The sequence below is a fragment of the Leptidea sinapis genome, chromosome 35 (assembly GCF_905404315.1).
Source record: "Leptidea sinapis chromosome 35, ilLepSina1.1, whole genome shotgun sequence".
NCBI classification, from domain to species: Eukaryota; Metazoa; Arthropoda; class Insecta; order Lepidoptera; family Pieridae; genus Leptidea; species Leptidea sinapis.
In genome coordinates, this window is record NC_066299.1 from 2,456,994 (window position 1) to 2,476,264 (window position 19,271).

The 19,271-nt window shown below is 36.0% G+C and overlaps 1 long non-coding RNA gene across 1 annotated transcript; it reads left to right on the forward strand.

Annotated features, from left to right (window-relative positions):
- Positions 1-651: 651 nt before the first annotated feature.
- On the forward strand, positions 652-14,954 carry LOC126975335 (uncharacterized). Its single transcript, XR_007731692.1, has 5 exons — positions 652-714; positions 6,191-6,289; positions 8,270-8,360; positions 12,038-12,145; positions 14,544-14,954. It is a non-coding gene; the product is annotated as an uncharacterized LOC126975335 (long non-coding RNA).
- The last annotated feature ends 4,317 nt before the right edge of the window (positions 14,955-19,271 follow it).

The window sequence follows — 19,271 nt, forward strand, 5'->3', positions numbered from 1 at the left end:
AAGAAATAAAATATGTTATAGTTGTAAAAATATAGTATATTTTACTGCAACTACTAGTACTAAAACTCCTACTACGAATACCAGTAAACTGTTGCGAGTAATGTTTGGCGACTGGATCGATGCTGACGATACTTCTGATTGCTTATAGTTTAGGAAATAAATTAATATATCGCACAAAAAATGAAAACCCAGGAAACAGAACGCAACGTAGTTTTTTTTTCAACAGACTTATACCAGTGGGAGGCTCCTTTGCACAGGATGCCGGCTCGATTATGGGTACAACAACGGCGCCTAGTTCTGCCGTGACGCAGTAATGTGTAAGCATTACTGTGTTTAATTTGCATTGTAATGGGTAGGGCGTATCAATTACCAAAAGCTGAACGTCCTGCTCGTCTTGCCCCGTATTTTCATTAAAAAAAAACACGTAAGTGACGTGGTGGGCGGTGGTGAGTTATTTAATAAATCTGTTTTATATCTGCGTTGAACATTGATAAAATTGATAGTATTCATAACATTTCAATTAGCGCCGTGATTATCAAGCCCTACGGTCGCGGTCACTTGACTGCGGCTCCTGGGGGGGGGGGGACAGGGTGGCACCTGCCGCCACCGCTATAAAGAGGCGTCCGGCTCCGGTGACTCCTCACTGACACTCGGAGCCTCCAGTGACGTGCGAGTGACCGCGGCTGCCCGAGCTACAACCGCCTCTCAACTGTTGTGAGTCGAATAACTTTTTTAGTACCGACATAACACTAAATTAATTGTTCTTAAGTATATTCCTAATAGAGTAGATAGATAATATAATGTAGTTAGGTAACAGTTAAATCCTTTAGTTTGAAGTTAAATTAACCTAATAGGTATCTTTAGTAAAGTGTGGTTCGAAAAGATAGGTCCTGGTAACAATTTGATAATGATGCTTTTTTATATGAAAATAGGGGACGAGACGAGCAGTACGTTCAGCCGTTGGTAATTGATACGTCCTACCCATTACAATGCAGTGCCGCTCAGGATTCTTGAAAAACCCAAAAACTCTGAGCGGCACTACAATTGCGCTCGTCATCTTGAGACATAAGATGTCAAGTTTCATTTGCACAGTAATTTCACTAGTTACAGTGCCCTTCAGACTGAAACTCTTCACGGCAGAAATAGGAGCCGTCGTGGTACCCATAATCTAGCCGGCTTCCTGTGAAAAGGAGCCTCCCACTGGTAAAACTACTAAGTGTTATATTTGACATAAATAATATAAATCTATTCCAACGATATTAATGAGAGAGCCATTTTGATGATGATTATTAAATAATTCCTATTTTTTATTTAAATTTTATTAAATATCCTTACAGCAGTCGCTCCAATCCCAATCTGTGGTATCATAAACAAAGTAATTTATGTTATAGTAACCTTTACCACACAAACGTTTTTTACACAAATTCTTGTAAATTTAGTAACATATTATTTGTACATTTTCTAGGATATTTTTGTAAAATCATATGTATCGTCCACTAAAAGACTCACTCACTCGATATAACAGTGTTGTAGGCAAGTTTATGTTTGTTCCTCGTGTTAAAATTATGATTGTCGCATTTTGTAGTTAATTCGTTAATGTTTATGAACATAAAGTACATTATCAAGACTATATTGAGATTGAACAGTCAAAATGTAGCTATATTTGTTTAAATAATGATTCTTTCGGACCTAGGTTATAAATAGCGTAAGTAGCCCTCTTCTGCAGCACATAGATTGTATTAATATTGGCTGCACTGTCCCATAAGAATATACCATAAGCCATAATACTATGAAAATAACTTAAGTAAACTAGTCGCCCCGTATCAATTTATTGCTTTTTTTGAATCACATATGTTGCAGCACTAAGTCTATACTTCACTATGGGCCCCCATTACAATTTAGAATCAATAGTAATAATACCCAGAAATATAGCATATTTCGCGGTTCGTCTCCATTTACTAAACCATTCGCATGTTTATTTCTGACATTTGGCGAAGTAAAGTTAATATATTTAGTTCTCTGACAATTTAACAATAGGTTATTGGCGCTAAACCAGTACACGATGTCAGATAGAGCATTGTTTACTTCATCATATTAATCTTAACGCTTCTTTTCACTTTGAATACAAGTGAAGTACCATCTGCAAAAAATACTACCTTGCATTTTTTTCTACAAGGTTTGGTACATCATTTACGTAAATTAGGAACGGTCTAAGAATAGACCCTTGAGGTACTCCCATACTGAGAGGAGACCCAAGAGATTTCCGGATATTCGCATAGACCTTCTGAATTATATTATTTAAATATGAGATCAGAAGATCTCGCCCAGATCCTTTTATATACTGCTTCTATATATTTATTTCTAAGACAGTCAATTCACCTGGTCTCTTGTCATTTAATGATTGGGCAACAGCTGGTATTCATAGGAGCAGGCAACGGCTATGTGAACTATATAGTGAGAGATCATTATATATATATTTTATCGCGTATGTTAAAAAATACTCTATTGTATAAATTACTAGCTGACCCAGCAAACGTTGTATTGCCATATAAAGTAATAAAAAAAAATCAATAATAAAAATTTGTGGGGTATAAAAAATAGATGACGACCGATTCTCAGACCTATCAAATATATCGTACATAAAATTTATCGTACTACTATAATCATTATATTCGATTGCCATCTTGCAGCTTGCGTATCTGTGGATGGAATAGAATAATATTAAAATCGTGATACAAAGAAAGGGGTTGGTCGTGGAAGGTTGAAAATTTAGGGTTGTATGTATTTTTTAATTTGTATCATAAAAAAAAATAAAAATAGGAGTGGATTACTCCTAACATTTAGGGGGATGAAAAATAGATGTTGTTCGATTCTCAGACCTACCGCGACACGAGAATTTTATATAGTAGATTTAAAAATGTTTGTTCTTTTATTGAACTTGATTAAACATATTCTTGAAATTTTTTGTATAAAAAACTAATATTTAATCCTCTATTTTAGTTATTGGACCTTTTGTGATACAGATTGGGAATGGAGCGAATGCCGTCAGAATATTTAATAAAAAAAAATATAATACGATATTATGCAATATAATTTATTATAACGAATTTTAATTTAAAAAAAAACCTGTGGAGTGTTGTGCGCCCGTGAGTAATGCTATTTTGATTTGACGGTAGTCTTGACGTTCAGTAAGCAGTAAGTGATTTTAAATCCTATTTTGAATTAAAATATTAGATACAAATTCTAATTAACAATCGAAACCAAATTTCCGACAATATGACTCAAAATCCATTATATGGGTACACACACTTAACCATTAACTATTCGCGCGTAAATAACTTGTACATATTTCCTTATTGAAGCTAATTTTGTGCTATTAGCTACCTATTTAATTTTATTTATTTGACATCAAGTTAAAATTAAGCTACAAGATAAACAAGTGATATATCTAGAGATGAGATTAATTAATAATAATAATCATTTATTGAACTAATAATATGTACAAAATGTTTTGTGCCCTACCCTCTGAGATAGGATACCCTGAGTTGCAGAGGCTAGGTCCTTCCGAGAGGCTATACATTATTAAACATAATTAGCAAACTCACTAAAAAGAGGTATGTGTTTGTGCGTGTGTGTGTATGTGTGCGTGTGTGTGTTTTATTAATTAATTATATACGTTTATCTATTGCTATCACTTGTTATTCTAACTAAATTAGTTAATAAGGCTGGGCTTAAGGTTCCGTAGCATCAAGTAACATAACATAAAAGTTACTACGTACGTAGTCATCTAGAGTACGGGTCTCAAATTTGGAATCCCTGTTATAAAATATACTCAGACAACATCGAGAGAATCCAAAGGAAATTCACGCGTTACCTGTCATATAAATTTAATATACCAATGTCTGAATATCCACAGCGAAGCCTGATGTTCCATCTAGTTCCATTACATCAGAGGCGAAACATATCTGACATCGCGTTCTTACTGAAATTAGCCCAAAATAACATTGATAGTCCGGAGCTTCTTAGCAAAATTAATCTTAATGTTCCTACTCGTAGTCTTAGGAAACCGGCTTTGTTTGGCATCGATTCCAGCCACACTAACTACCGGAAAAATAGCTTTTTTCCTCGTTGCATGCGGCAGTTCAACAAGCTTAACCATGATAACCGTTTTGACCTCTTTACTTGTAGTCCTCGTGTAGCTAAGAATGTGCTTACCAAAGACAGTGTCGATGTAAGTCTAACATAAAAAAAAAGAAAGCACTTAATCTCATAAGTTAGAACCTATTTTGTGTTACAGTATTGTTTGTGTTATATATTAATCTGAGCTTAAGCAATTTAAAAACATATGTGGAAGCTTGTAATTAGCATTTATTAATCTATTTGTTGTGTAAAATTTGTAAAAATGGCTGTAAGTTTCCCAAATAAAATAAAATAAAATATAGAATGGAAAATAATATTAAATTGTTTAAATGGAAAAGGCAAAACATCTTTGCTCAAAATCATACGGTGCGTTTGAGCTCTTAACATTATACGTATTAAAAAAAAAAAATCTAGATCTCGTTCAAACCCATTTTCGGTGGAAGTTTGCATTGTAATGTACATCATATATTTTTTTAGTTTTATCATTCTCTTATGTGAAAATGTTAATGCGGTTCACAGAATACATATCTAATTACCAACTTCCAACAGTATAGACATGACGAATCTATAAGGGGTCCGTTTTTGCCATTTGGCTACGAAATGAGTTGCACCGTTTTACAATTTTAAGATTTAATTTGTATTTAGACACATATTCACTATACTTTGGACAACCTACGGGTATCCCGTACTGAGCAGCCGTATCGTCCACTTAGAACCCCCCCCCCCCACTGTTTCAGCGTTAGTCCGTCACTTCGCATTAGCAAAAAGTTTGTATTAGGTGTTATTATAATGAGCGAGCCAGGGGCGATACAACAACATCGGACGGTGATCTGACTTTCCGTATAATTTATTCAAAAAGTTTTGTTAATGTATAAATTAGATTTGATCCGTTTTAATAATCAGCTTGTTGTTTGTGTTTGTGTGAGGGGCAGGTCTTATTACATAATTATGATAATAATCCATTTGTGGTATTAATTTCACAAATTTTAATTTCGACTACTTCTCTTTTAAAATCATTTGACAGGGTGCACTGTTGCATTTAAAAAGATTAACGCTATAGCTGTTTGGCCGTATTGGCTCTGATAATATAAAATTATGACTTTAGAAACGACTAGTCAGTGGCGCCGGGCAGGCTATATATAAGATGCTTTCTTAATTATAATATTAGTGTGGATACCACATTGGAAATGGGCCATTCGCAATCAGTTTATCAATTAAACATTTTTTATGTTTTGCGATTAAACAATAAGCCCGCTATGTTTCTTGCACTCGTTCTTCCCAGATATAAGCCTTAACTTCTCTTCGATTTAACACATTCTAACTTTCAATAACTGATAAAAATATCCCTCATTGTATAAAAATATTTATATTGAGATTTCAATCTGTATAAATCTCTTCAAATCGTCATCCCTAACATTTCATTTCTCGGTGTTGCGGATATCCATGAGTCAAGGATCTTCTATCCATCATTTGAATATAAGTTCGACTGTGTCGTATCAACAACATCATTTTTTTTTATATCTGTACTGTTTGTGAGAATAACACTTCAATATTATATAAAGTGATTGTTTTATGGTTGTCACTCAACACGTACGAACTCTTTCACCTGTATGTATGTATTGGACTGATAACAATACATTAATTTGATAATATAATTTTCATCTATCGTAGTTCGTCATAAGGCAGGAATTGATGATAATTTGAAATAAAAAAAATATCTATTATAAATAATATTTTGAGTGCATATTGGATAGGTCTGAGAATCGAACAACATCTATTTTTCATCGCCCTAAATTTTAAGGGTGGTCCACACGATTTATTTTTTTAATTTGTTTGATTATGAGTCAGTATTAAAAAATACATACAACTTCAAATTTTCACCCATCTACGATCAACAGTTACTTTTGTATCGCGATTTTAATATCGGCAATACAACGTTTGTTGTATTTAAATAATATTCTATAAAAAGCGTGTTTTTTAGTTTTTTAACTACTATTTTATATTGTTACTGAATGTTTACTATCGAGTGTTTTCATCTGTATTATTGCAGCGCCAGCAGGCATGTTCGACACGCCGAGGATGTGGCGACAGCTGTGCGTGATCGTCGTGGTATGCGCGCTTGTGTGCTGCGACCTTAAGAGAGCCAATAGTATGTACACTGTGTGATACTCGGCCGTGGCGCGATTGAAGCTTATGATTATGTTCTGTAATACAATGCCTGTCTAGATTTTTATTGTTCGAATTAAAATATCTAAATCGTAATTTTAATTAACCCGATGTTTGGTTAAATAAACTTTGCTTTTTTATATTAATATCTGCAATCAGACTCCAAAGTATGAGCAGATGTGTTGGATATCTAGAATCTTGTGGGAAAAGTGGTCCATCGACCTATCTTCCTTTTACTTCAAGTCCAATTCGACAGTGCTATTACGTTTGAGACTCTTTGGATGGTTTATAATTATTAGTAACTCTAGTGTCAATGGGCTTGGATGAATTGCTAGGCGTTTTATTGTAGTTTGAAGAGTATTATTTTATTTCTCTCTTCATTGTTTTAAATTTACGTAAGGATTCGATAGATTTCTTTCTTCTTCTGCAAGCTGATCCCCAGAGCTTGATACCTTAAGTCCAGATTTAGAGCCACCTTGTATATAAGAAGATTTTTGTCTAGACTTAATAATAGAATCCTCGATACTTTTGGTTGAATGGCTCTCGTTTCTTTTGAAGGTGTGCTTTCCAAGTACGCTTTGCTTTCAATCCAATCGCATGCCCAGGTACTTTAAGTACTCTTTGTGCGGCAGTGTGGCCTCACCTAGGTGAACAGGTGGACAGTCTCCTGGTTGCGGAGCGTAAGTTACTTTGGTTGACTTCGACTATACCTTTTATTGGCAATATTTTGTATAAGGACTTCTTTGGTATATTTGGTCAATACTGCTCTCTTATTATTGTCAAGTCTTGATAGATTTTGTATACCTCTCTAGTGGTAATATTTATTATAGGGACATCTTATTGTAGGTTTTGGGTCGGTGCATCATCAATGACAGTGTATTGTGAAAGTATCTATTCTTTGTTGTGTGGTTCTGGACCATTTACCATCTTCCAGCTTGAGGTGTGGTCTGGTTCTTTTCGGTTGGTTAAAGTCCGAGGTAGCCTTCCAAAGAGAGTAGTTTGTAGACTTTGTCGCTGTAAGGGATTCCAATTGCCGTGCAAGTGTTTCATTTTTGGCATTCCCAATAAGTTCTTTTAGTTCAACCGTAGCATAATTGTAGGCTTTTTTATCATCGTGGTGTCTACTCGAGTGCTATGCTCTGTGTAGTCTTCTATTTTCCTGGATTTTTTTCCTTGTTTCCCAGGTAACAGAATTGTGTTTGGGTTTGTTGGCAGGTTTATCAGGAGTAGTCAACCAACAAGCATCTTGGATTAAGTTTATAATTTGAGTTGCAGCTGTTTCAACATCTTCCGGTTTTTTTAGTGATGTTTTCAAATTTAGTCTTTTATTGATGATGCCCCTAAAAGAGTCCCAATCTTCATGTTCTAATAGTATAGTACTGATTGTCGGCAACACAGGAGTGTAGTTCGAAGGCGCATCTAGAGTTGAGGTGGTTGAGGTGTAGTACTGTAACATTTGCATATAAATAAGTTTATGTCGGGTAGTTTGTCTGTCCAATGTGTTGGCTTTGTTGTAAATAGTTTTGTTAGATTATTACTATCGATTACGAGCTTGAGTTGACGTCCTCGTGTGGTCTTGGGCCCCAGTGCGGATGCTTGGCATCTCGTTCGTTTCCGTCTGTAAACCTGGGACCAGGAGTACTGAAGTAGTGTCAATTGTTCTTCTTTTAAAACAATTGTTTTTTGTGTGGCCATATTCGTCATTATTATCTTCATCATGCCTCATCGCCTATACCTCTAGATTTCTCCTTCCGTGTATATCTTCATGTTTTCTATGATCAAGCTATAGCCCTTCTGCGAAAAAGGAGGTTATTGAAAAAAATTGAGGTTCAGGTAACTCACAATTTCGTGCTCATAAGCTGTGTAATACCACGACACGTGGTCCTATATATTAGGATAGAATTATGAAAGTATAGTCAGATATTGAGCTCAAGTGTATGTGTTCGTGTGTGTATGGCAGCAGGTGGGCGCCAGGTGCGGCAGGACAGCGGCTTCTACCTCAGCGGGCGCTACGGCCGCTCGCTGCAGACCGTGCTCTCCGCCAGGAACGACAGGTGCTGCTGTGTTGTGTGTGTTTTTGTGCGTTTGTCATGCTTCATTCACTGGTACATGTAGATACATTCATTCATTAACAGCATCATCCGTCACAAATACCCGTTTCTATCGAAGGTATTTTCTAAAGCCCCCGAAGAGTAATGGTGAGCAGAGCTATCCGAATTATTGAAGTAGCAGTATTCTGTTAACGTATGGGTCTCTTGTCGTTGGTTAGAGTTCATGCCACATGTTTACATTTCCAAAGAGACTAAGATTTTCCGATACCTAAAATTAGATGGCAGTATCGGAACTCACGCCGGTGGTTATCTCATCATATATCATCACATCACGTTGTGCACAAAGAGTAGTTTAAAAAAAATCTGCTACGTAAAACAAAACCGTGGAATGTATATTCCCGTTATTAACATCGTGATGTGCGCGCTCGTGTTTCTTACTCGCGCATCGGGACCTACAAGCTCAGAGCACACTCACACTTCAACGGTGGGCAACGCATCAAGACTGCAATCTATACAGACTGTTAAGATGCAAATCCGAATTCACATAAAGAGACCAAATGGTCGTTTACAAAGTTTACATTCTTAAACAGTTTGGACATGTGTCCGGGATCGCCAAATAGCAGGAAAATAGAGAATAGTATAACGTTGAAAACAATCAAGCAACAACAGACACAAAAACGAACTGGGAGTTTAGTAGGGTAATACGCCACAGTATTCAAGGACTAGCAGCAAGATTAATTGACAATGAGCGAGAGGCTACTCACTGGAAAAGCCTCCAAATATTTATTTATTGGAAAACAAACAGCTTAAGTTATATACACATTGTAACACATAATTTATATTACACAAGCCAATAAAGTTTCCACTTAAATATAAACAAAGCAGGAGTGAATATAATACAAAATATAACGATTTTATATACAATTAAACATAAGGCGAAAAAAGTACACAAAAATACAAATGAAACAAAATTTATCAAATTTATCGGTTGGACATATTTTAAGAATGTTTAAGATATTCTTTAATTTTTTTAGTAAAAGTTGGATAGCTGCTATGAAAAATGTCTAAGTGACTATAATTATTATTATAAGTGTTGCATGCTCTTATAATAAAACAATTGCTAGTATAATTAGTTCTACGAATAGGGATAAAGAATGTATCTATAGAACGTGTATAATGTTTTGGACAGTTAAGTTTAATGTTACTTAAAATACGATTGGAATCAATTAAGTCATGTAATATTTTGAAAAGGAAAACTTGATCTCTGTATTCTCTACGCTGTTGTAAAGATAGGTAATTAAATTGAGGAGTATTACAATTTTGAAACTTATAATTTAATCTTTTAATAAATTTATTTTGTACACTTTCTATAGCATCTATATATTTTGTATAACGTGGGTTCCAAGCAGTCAAGGCATATTCTAAATATGGTCTGACATAAGCATTATATAAAAGATTAAAAGTATGAATATTTTTGAAGTCATTTCCCTGTCTGAATATAAAACCAAGCATTTTATAAGCTTTTGCTGTCATATTGTCTATATGATTTTCAAATAAGAGAGCTGAATCTAGCTTTACCCCAAGGTCTTTTATTTCTGACACACTTTTTAAGGGGTTTATTGTTTATTTTATATTTGAATAAAATTGGCATTTTTTTCCTCGAAAATGTTATCATACAGCATTTGTCAACATTGAGGTATAAGTCATTAGCGGAACAATAGTTTCCTAACTCAATTAAATCGCTTTGTAGTTCAACACAGTCCTGTTTTTCTTTTATTATTTTAAATATTTTGGTGTCATCCGCATAAAGTAAAATATTAGAATTTTGAAAAGATTGCAAAACATCATTAATAAATATGTTAAATAACAATGGGCCTTGGTGAGAGCCCTGAGGATATAACAACATAATACAGACATATTCAGTCGGCACATTGTTAGGCCGATTGCCAAGAATACAATTACGATTTGATTTGATAAGAGTTACTTTCTATATTTCTATCACTATTCGCCGATAACACAGACGGTATTGAGAGCCATTCTATTATTGGTCACATTCGCTCTGGTCTTTGCTGTTTGTTATAATATAGTAGTATAGCTTGTAAGTTTTTTTTATGGTTTTCTGTGATTGTTGCTTCATGTTTTAAACTTTTACATTTGTATTTCTAGAATAGCGATCTTTTTGACTATCCACCCTATGACCACTGACATTGTTGGCAATGACAACAGTTTTTCTCTTTCTTAGATATTAGAGAATATCTTGCCGTAGTGCTACCACTTTATGGTATATAATATATTTCAGTCCTTTTATTGCCTTAATACAAATAATTGCTGGCTATAGGTTGATAATGTATATGAGTTTTTGTTTGGCCCACATCTGCTAGTAATGATGTCACCATGTACTGTGTTTCCAGACAATGCAATTTAAAAACTACTGTTTCGAAACAATAATTATAACAATAAAACGTATTGAATAGTTTTATCGTTATTATTCAATCTTACTTACTACCTCCAATAATAAAGAAATGTGTCTAAGAATAAAAAATATACGTGATTTGAAGGTGTTCTGATGTCCAAGCATTATTTACACTTCCGTATTGAAATAAACGAGGAAATTAATTCAGAGTTTTCATTCTAAACAAAATACTTCTAAACTCATTCTAAATTTAAATCGATTCCATATTAATTTTTTATTAACGAGCACGTTAGACGCCGTTAAGGTTGAAATAATATTTATCATTGAACTAGTTTTTCTGAGAAAAATATAAATGGAATATTACAGATCTTTCGAAGAATTCGATGAACAAATTAATTTCAACTTAATTTGACATCGATTTAAAGTACATCGCTTTACGTAGTCTTATTTTGAATGGGTCATTAAGAAACCGTCGTTACTTATTTATGGATTGTTAAATATTTATCGTTTGAAGATTCATTAGGATCTATGTTGAGGCTATATTTTGCTGTTTTGAGTCTTGTCAGTGAATTGCACCGCGGCAGTTTACCATGTTACACAGATATGACCTTTAAAAAGTACATAATATGTTATTGTATGATATGTGGATGAACGTTCTTTCTTGTTCTCTACTAATCAAATATTAAATACCAATATGTAGAGCTTGTTTATCAAGGCTGGTGAACACATGTTTGTGGCTCCGTCAAATCAGAACTCCTCGGAAATATCTCTGCTAGAGATCTCAAAACATTGTAAACTCGTGAGTCTTGGCAGCCAACGTGCATCATTATAAGTATGATGGTTATTTACCACCATCGTATGTTTCAGATTCATATGCTCCTATCACTGGAATTCATTATGTTCATTTATTCCAATGGATTATTGAATCGCATTTGCTGTATTTAATTTTATGAAATGTAAAGAAGTTATAATGAAAGAATGGCCAGACTTACAATTTTACATTTGAAGGTGCCCACACTCTCTTGCAGCACCGGAGGAATCACAGGAGCGAAGGAGCCAATCCTGGACTTTGATGAAGGTGTACGCGCTTTTTTTGAAGGTAAACATGTCGCCTCGTGCCAGAAACACCGCACAAGGAAGCTCATTCCACAGCTTTGTAGTACGTGGAAGAAAGTTCCTGGAAAACTGCACTGCGCCTTTCTTCTATTAATTATATAAAAAAATGCATGTGTAGTATATAAATAAAAGTAAATGAATTATGGAACAGGTTCTTCTTGGGCCAGCGCTATGGCAAGAGATCGTCTGCTCCGAGTGCCACCCTCGAGCGTTGGAAGAGAAACATGTGTGAGTGTGCGCCGTCCCATCTGTACACGAGGTAAGTTGCCTTAATCGCATAGCGCTACGGCTATACGTCATTAGCTCCGAGCGTCACCCTCGTGCACTGGAAGAGAAACCTGTGTGAGTGTGCGTCGTCCGATCTCTACACGAGGTAAGTTGCCTTAATCGCATAGCGCTACGGCTATACGTCATTAGCTCGGAGCGTTACCCTCGTGCACTGGAAGAGAAACCTGTGTGAGTGTGCGTCGTCCGATCTCTACACGAGGTAAGTTGCCTTAATCGCATAGCGCTACGGCTATACGTCATTAGCTCCGAGCGTCACCCTCGTGCACTGGAAGAGAAACCTGTGTGAGTGTGCGCCGTCCCATCTGTGCACGAGGTAAGTTGCCTTAATCGCATAGCGCTACGGCTATACGTCATTAGCTCCGAGCGTCACCCTCGTGCACTGGAAGAGAAACCTGTGTGAGTGTGCGTCGTCCGATCTCTACACGAGGTAAGTTGCCTTAATCGCATAGCGCTACGGCTATACGTCATTAGCTCCGAGCGTCACCCTCGTGCACTGGAAGAGAAACCTGTGTGAGTGTGCGTCGTCCGATCTCTACACGAGGTAAGTTGCCTTAATCGCATAGCGCTACGGCTATACGTCATTAGCTCCGAGCGTCACCCTCGTGCACTGGAAGAGAAACCTGTGTGAGTGTGCGTCGTCCGATCTCTACACGAGATACGTAGCCTTTAATGGCGTAGTACTACGGCAATAGGTAATTAGCTCCGAGCGTTACCCTCGTGCACTGGAAGAGAAACCTGTGTGAGTGTGCGCCGTCCGATCTGTACACGAGGTACGTAGCCTTAATGGCGTAGCACTACGGCAATAGGTCATTAGCTCCGAGCGCCACCCTCGTGCACTGGAAGAGAAACCTGTGTGAGTGTGCGTCGTCCGATCTGTACACAAGGTGCATAGCCTGCATGGCGTAGAACGCTACGGCTATAGGTCATTAGCTCCGAGCGTCCATCCAGCCGAGATACAGAACATCCGAGGGCTTAAAATTACATTTACGAATTTGTACGGAGCGTATTCCCCCAGAACTTATAAACAACTTCGTCCAAAGCATGCTACGAAAAATTGCAGCTGTTATGTCAGCCAGTGGAGCTACACTCGATATTATTGATATATATTAGAAAATATTTAATTACCAAATTAAAGTGTTTTTACATCAGTTATAATATTTATTTTATTTTGTTGTATCAAACTTTGATTGTTTATACTTCTAGATAGACTATGACAGCTGTGAAAGCGTCGAAAAAAATTTAGTTTAGAACAAACCTCCTTTTTTGTTAATACTATATATAAAATCAAATATATATATAAAAAGTCGAATATACGAAAAGTGCCCGTTTTTTTTTACAAAGGAGTTTATTTATCGCAAGTATGTTCATATGCCAATTTGTAAAGAGGCACAATCACGGACGAGTAAAAAAAGGAGGACTCCGCGCCGTGATATTAACAAGTGAAGCACCTTTAAGCTAGTGTGTGTGCAGTTACGGGGGATACCAGCTAACACAAATTATATCCCTTTATTAGTCATAGTATTATATAGCCACATAACTTTTAACTCCGATTATCTAATTTCTGATAGTCAGATTGTTTCCTAAAAAAAATATCCTATGCATATTATGTGTAAATAAATAAATAACATAAAATGTACAAGTACAAATTAAAAATAAGGATTGCTGGTTTTATTTCTATGTCCGTGTCATGTTTGCAGTATCTTTGTCTAACTGATATAAAAATGACGTACTAAAATTTCTTATTTTTAAGAATACCTACACAAAATTCATTCTTAAATTCGTTTGTTTGCCACTGACGTGGTATCAAATAAGTATTTTTTAGAGAACAAATAACTATGTTCCTTATAGTAGCTATATATTATATTCCTTATATTTGGTTGCTAGGTAAATACACAAGTGATGCAAATTTTGCAAATCCCCGACAATTCGGAGAGCTCTGCGTTGCACGCGATTTAATGCTTAGAACTGATACTGGGATACACCAGATCAATGATCAGACCGATTCTGGTATTGGTTAAGACATACCTGTTATCATAAATCACTGCATCTTGAAACAGATAATGATTTATCTTCTTAGAACACCATTACATGGATTACCCTATTTTTCGGGTAAAGTCCCTGTTTATTTACCGGCCAAACTGGAGTCACTGTCCGTCACAGACGATGGCAGATGTCATAATGGCGGCTGATCGGCTTATATTAGTGTAAGTGTGATGCTTTACTGTTATGTAGGTGACACGGAGTCCTTATTATTTTACTCGTCTGTGGCTCAATGTTGATTTTACTATTTTTTAATTTTTTTTTTGTGATGACTGTGTATCTTGAGTTTTCATATACAGATGAGTTCACACCATGAAATCATGTTTCAGGAGCGGAAGCCACAGAAGACCAGGAGTAGTGGTGTGAGTACCGTACCGTGACGTCACTGGCAGCTGCATCACCAACACGGCCCCACGAGCCCGCGCCTTCCACACCTGAATACAATTAATACTTTTAAAAATTAATATTAATTATTATTCATAAGTGTATTTGTTATATGTGACATACCGACCGGTCTACATCGACTTAACAATTAATGTTACGGTAATGATAGAACAAGAATAATACTGTCATTGTAGCCTGATGCAGTAGGTCTTGAACACCACTCTCGATTTTGGAAATATCAATTTATAAAAATATAAGCCGCCGCCCGCCATTCAGGTAAAATTAAATAGTTGAAGTCCTTTTTACCCGCTTTTTATTAGCTTCACTTGTTTGTTTGTAACCGACTCATTTGGGCGTGATTTCGTTCAAACTTCGTAGATTTATCGAGGATCGATGACAATACAATTTGCAAAAAACCAAAATAAGTTTTTCGTAAATTTATATCATTTTCATCTAATTTCATCATCATCGGTAAGGCAGGAATTGACGTTAATTTTAAATGTCAACCATTATCTTTAACCGACTTATCTAATATTAGGAAATTTTTGAATACCAAAGAGAATTCGGAGCTTTTTAGCGTGTTTTTTTTAGTTTTTTTTTTAAACTATTAAATAATATTATTACGTTTAAATAAAATTGAAGTTTCTGTTTGTTATTCTTGTAAATTATGAAAGGTCCGATTATGTTCTTGAATATGATTAACTATCTTCCGAATATGATTAACATTAAAATAGATACAGGATGTCTATAACACACTTGAATTTTTTGTGATGATTTGATTTAGAATCAAATCCGAATTTGATAATAATAATGTGTGATGTGTTTGTGTTAGTAATGTATGCTCATTGGCTGAGGTGAGCATGCGATATCGACGCAGTTTGACTACCTCTGTTTAATATTATATTTTGTTTTTGAAAAGAAGGTTAAAGCTATTGAGTACTAAACCAGTTGTGTTTGTGACACCGACTGTATGCCAATATGTATGATCTCATTAAGTATTGTATTATCGTCTGTATGATCTGTCTGTCTACCACACGGTCTACAGTGTGGTGTACTGTGTAGACATTGTTGTTCCATCAATAAATATTAAAATGAATTTGTGTTTTCATTGAATCTGCCACTGCCAAGTCCAAATTTTAAGGGTTCAAATATGTTTCTTAAATTTACCAAATGCGTTGATATTTTTATTGCGTTAAGATTTGTAAATGTTATAAAGAATTTATTTTTAAATAAGTTTATAATAAATTTATTAAATAAATTTATAATTGGGTTTCGATATTAGTTGATAATAATATTGTAAGTACTTCACTGTCTGTAAAACATAAGAACGGACTTTATCCACGTTAAATAAACTTTTTTAATGTAAACCAATTGGAATCAAACATAAAACTAAATGTAAAGTAAGTAAAAATTACACTAATGACGAACACATTCAATGGTTAATCCCTTTCTGAGATTAGCCTGCGCATAATAAAACAAACAGCCAAAATTCTAAAAACTACTTTGTCTCTTTGACTACATAAATACAAGCAATAATACAATAACAACTTTATTGAAAAACTACCTGCTGCCTGCCAGAAAAACATTTCCCGGGCCCCGCTCTCCCTCTCGCCTTGACACGGCGCGCGTGCGATACAAGCACTTCTCACCTATAACTATGTATGTAGTTACAAACCTACCTTGGCTGAAACCGACTCCAGAATACCTGGGTAACACTGAAAATGTTTAGAAAATGAAAAACGGCTTAATGTAGAAAGTTGTCAATACTTTTATTGTTTTTCGAAGTAATCTCTGTTCCTCTCCATACATCGTCGCATTCGATGGAACCACTGAGAAAAGCAGTGGGCCCATTCTTCCTTAGGGGTCTTTTGTATGGCATTTTCGTACGCTTTCACCGCATCTTCAGGGCTCGTAAAGCGAATACCTAGAATTTTTATCTTTCGTTCTTTGGAATAAATAAAAGACGCAGGGCGCCAGGTCAGGACTGTATGGCAGATAGCTCATTATCTCGATACCTGCCATAGTCAAATATTCAACAGTCCGTTTTGCGGAGTGCGCTGAAGCATTGTCGTGTTGAAGGAGGATCCTGCTTCGAGGGCGCTGCTGTCGAATTGTTTCCAAGACAACAGGCAAACAGCGATTGACATACCAGTCTGCAGTAGCTGTCCTTCCATCTTCTAGCACAAAAATGAAATGTCGCGAAATGACCTTTCTGATCAAAGAATGAGGCAATCATCGTTTTTCCTTGACTTCTTCCTTTCTTTATCTTAGTTGGCCGATCCTCGAAAGGAAACACCCAGCTGAGTGGGTGTTTCCTGATTGTCTTTCGATTTCGGGTTCATAGCAATATATCCAGCTTTCAAATGATGTCAAATACAGCATTTGAGTCAACGACGTTGAACATATCTAACATTTGGCGACATCAGTCCAAGCAAAGGTGTTTCTGGTCGTCGGTTAAAGTATGGGGAATCCATCTGGTACAAAGCTTCCTGACGCCTAAAAGTTCGTGTAATATTTTTAAACTTGACTCATACCAATACTTAGGCTTGCCTGTATCTGCTGAAAGGTCACTCTCTTAACTTCTTCTATCATGCTTCGCACAGCACTGATGTTATCTTCAGTAGTCGCTGTTAAAGGACGTCCCTCACGCGGATCATCATTGAGATTGCTACGTCCACGCTGAAACTCGTTAAACCAATTGTAAATAGTGGCACGAGATGGGGCTTCATTTAGAAATGCTAATGGCTGCCTATCAGAGCTTTGTTGTTGAGTAATCCCACAACGAAAGTCATAATAAATCATTGACCGAAAATTTTCTCGCGTTAGGTTCATTTTCACGTGTAACAAGAGTTACCGTGAGTTCACAAAAACAAATGACAAATGAATATAATATACTAAATTCGGTTACCCAACAGTTCTTAAATTGAAATTAAAAAAAGTTTTCATTAGCAATGTCCAGTTCTAAACATTTTCAGTGTTACCCTCGTACAATCGTAACTAGAGTTAGATTGATTAATTGTCTGAATATGTGTAGACCTACTAAATTTTGCAATGCTAGAATGAACGTAAACACATTGCAATTTCATAACTGACAGATTGAAATTCTAACACAGATCCCATTACTTTAAGTTGATCAGAATCGATATGGAGTTCCATTGATCATCATATTCGACTACGACAATTACTTGACCATAACGACGTTACGGTAGGTGACTCAAAACTCAATATCCGGATGGATATCAAAAGATTCGGCTGAGTATCCATAATTTGCTCCTGAGAATTGAAGAGTTCCGTTAGTTTGTCATCGATCCAATAGTCAAAACCTCACCAAACTGTCGTCAAACCATCCTTGAAGTACCAACCATCCCAAAAAATATAATAATCGAAATCGGTTGGCGTGATATTGAGTTATTGGGCCATTTGTAGCGCACATACCTAATGCAAATTTAAGACTTTTGTAGTTTTCTCAAAGATGCCAGATCTGGACAAAATTTTAATGGGACTAGAGGGGAGCACCCGCTTTCAAACAATCATCGAAATCCGTTCACCCAGTCGAAAGTTCTGAGGTAACAAACATAAAAACTTTTATTTTGTATTAATTTACATTTACTTTTGACTTACTTGTGTAAGGACTAAGTGCATTGACTATTTGACGTTTGAGTATTATTTTGCATGACTTTACATATTATATTACATTTATAAATATATTATAAAACGATGAAAATGTAAATGTTGATCATGTGCTTCGGAATTGGCGCCGGTCCTTACCCGTCCAAATAAACAGACAGTCGAATAATCTCAATGATAATATTTGTTAAGAATATTGTGTCACTGGCGAGTGGCAACCTGCCTGGCTCAGCCTAGCGAAACTCTCTAAGAAAAAAGCGATTCACTCGATTGTATGAAACGTGCAGTCAGTGATAGATTGACAGATGACTGCTATAATCTTGTAAATAACGGAAGCTAGCCGAAATCCACTAACGGCCGTTCCCAATATACTATCTACAGATAGAGATAAATTACTACCTTCTACTGTCAGTAATTAGCTGTCAATAATCTGAAGCTGTCCCAATATACCCGATAAGTCAATCTTATCGCCTTATATTGGGTCGCGTGAATTGAAATTTCCATACAAACTTCTATCGCTGGTAAGCTATACGTCGTCCCATTGACAGACAGCGTGTACAGATAAGGTGAGTTACCGTCGATAAGTTTATTGGGACAGAAAAGTCAACGATAGTTACAATTTTTATCTCAAGTAAGAGATAGACTGAATATTGGGAACGACCGTAAGTTTTAAGCAACTGTTTGCTTTCAAACTTAGCCGGATTATACTTCGTTGCCAATCGCCATACATTACAACCATTTCAAACCATTTGAAATTTGAATATCAATTTTTACTTAGGCAGTCCCCACTCCTTCTTACGTAGCATTTACATCCTCTTTGGCCCGGCGGGCGATGCTCACTAATTATGTTTGGCATCACATCTGTCAGAGCACAGGTGCCATGTCACATTTCGTAAACAGTTAATTATTTCCATCCCGTCCACGAAAATATACAAGCGAAGGTGACAGAAATAGTGAAGGTGGAGGATGGATGATGTATTTGTGTGTATGTTTCAGATACATCCTTCACATTACTTAATTGAAACACATTGTCATGTTTATTTATA